Genomic DNA, 2497 nt, shown 5'->3' on the forward strand with positions numbered 1-2497 from the left:
ATATATTATAGTAGATATACAAACGATTGTGCATTTTAAAACGTTTTTAGTACGCCTCCGTCAAAATTGTTCTGATTTATAAAAATCAGAAATAATTAAATATATATATATATAGCATACCCAGCCTTGCGTTGCAACGGCCCTTATTAAAATCCACCTGATTGAAATTTGAATCCGTTTGACAACCAAATTTCAAACCTTTTGTTATAAAAAAATCATATCAGTCCAAATATAAATAAAATCCGGATTGAAATTTGAATATGATGGATCAATCCTATTGATTAGTGTTTTTTTTTAAACGTAAATAATAAATAAACTGAAATAATTAACATTTGAATAAATGAGTACATTACAAAATGTATAATGAAAAACCAAGCGATTTTTATAAATTTGTTATATCTATTTTGGTATTACGTCCTATTTACCTTTAGCTAACATTTTAACATGTTCTACGATGCTTTATTTAGAAATGGTTTCGCATACTATTGGTCACATACTATTGGAAACTTGCTATAAGCCTTTAATATTTTCTTTGAAAATTTTCCATAAATTAATGATTAGACAGTCATCGATTTCAATGCATTTTTTTTAAATTTGTGTTTACTTACAAAACATAATATAAATTTCCGACTATAACTTCATATTCATACTATCCCTGAAACTAACATAGATAAAGTTCTGAGGAATTCGAGTTCAAATCTATGTTTGATTTTTGGCACTTAGAAATTTAATATAATATGATATGATATAATATTTAGTTCTCAATCATGATTTATATTAATTTTTTTAATGTTTACCTGAATGAACAACTTAAGCAAATTAAATCTTAATCATAAATCAATTTTTTCATAAATTTCCCGGAATATTAACAAACGTCATTTTCGGCATTTGTTTCAAATTCGTAACCGCCCAAATTTATTTAAATTTGATAAATTTTATTATTCTGTATCTTAAATATGATTTGTAATATAAGTTGGAATAATTAATGTATTTGTTCTTATTTGAATTCGTTAAAAATATTAATTCTTTTGACCTGTCAAAATTTTGTTTAAATTTATAAACATTATATATTTCTATTATTTTTAATATAGCATTTTACCTAATTTGAATATAACTGTTGGATATATTACAATATATCTGTTCCTTTTTCAATAAGTATTAAATAATATATTTTTAGAATTGTCAATTTTTTTTCAGAAATCATAAATTGTTTTTTCTCGAAGTTTCCATAAATATTGACATTTGTCATTTTAGTGTTTTGTTTTTTTCAGTAAATTTCTGTCAAAATTTATGGAAATTTATAAAAAAATATAAAACTAAATAAATATTTCCTTCTTGGTCGAAATTTAATATAATATGATATAATATATTTTTCAATAATGTTTTGTATCTACAATATTGCCTATAACAAAACTTGGAATAATTAATGTATTTGTTTCTTATTGAAGTCGTTAAAAAATTCAATTTTTCTGAACTGTCAAAATTTTGTTTATTATTAATATTAAATTAATTGTGGTTTTTTTATTGTGATCTATAATGTTTTGAGGAAGTTTTGGTATTCGAAATAATTTCGTAAGCAATCAAATATAATTATAAATCTATTTATCTAATAATTTGTATAAATATTGTCAAATGTCAATTCACGTTTTTTTAATGTCAACTTTTATTTAAATTTATAAACATTGATTTTTAATTAGATTTAAAACTATAAACAGTAATTTTGAATATAGCATTTCATCAAATTTAGATTTAAATGTTGGATATTTCTATATATGTACATGTTTTTGAATTTTATTTTTTGAAATGTCAAATTTTTTTTCAAAATTATATATCGAAATTTCCTTAAATTTTGACATATTTTTCTGTCAAAATTTTTAGAAATTTATAAAAATATATATTTATATTTTAAATTTACTTTTCAAAATTTCCTATAACCTAAGTTGGATATATATGCACACGTGAGCCAATAAAATTTAAAATCGGTCCAGTAGTTTGGGCGTCCATCGCGAACCAACATCGTGACACGAGATTTATATATATATATATATATATATATATATATATTTGTTAAAGATAGATAATATCATTCTAATTAAGTGAACATGAAAAATTTACTTGATGAATTCCTAAAACACAATTTTAAAAATTATTTTTATGTTTAGTTTTCTCAGCGCAATTTCTTGCGCAAATAACAAAAATTCTAATAAAAAATATAAAAACATATACCGAAAAATAAATATGTGTATGTATGGAGCATTTTACTATCAATATCTTAAAGCATGATTTTAAAAATCTGTATAATTTCCAGAAAGGAATTTTAAAAATTAAGATACTGTGTAAAAATGCATGATCAAACTCTAGTTACATTTTTAAATATTTATTTTACCTATTTATCTTATAATAATTTTATTTTAGGATATTTAAAAAAATCTCAATTTGTGTTAAAGTAATAATCAGTTTAAAGTCTTATTCAGTACTTTATATGCAGTTAAATATT

This window comes from Ctenocephalides felis, unplaced genomic scaffold (genome assembly GCF_003426905.1).
Source record: "Ctenocephalides felis isolate EL2017-DRISC unplaced genomic scaffold, ASM342690v1 CF-g0.4_SCAFFOLD_00845, whole genome shotgun sequence".
Taxonomy (NCBI): Eukaryota; Metazoa; Arthropoda; class Insecta; order Siphonaptera; family Pulicidae; genus Ctenocephalides; species Ctenocephalides felis.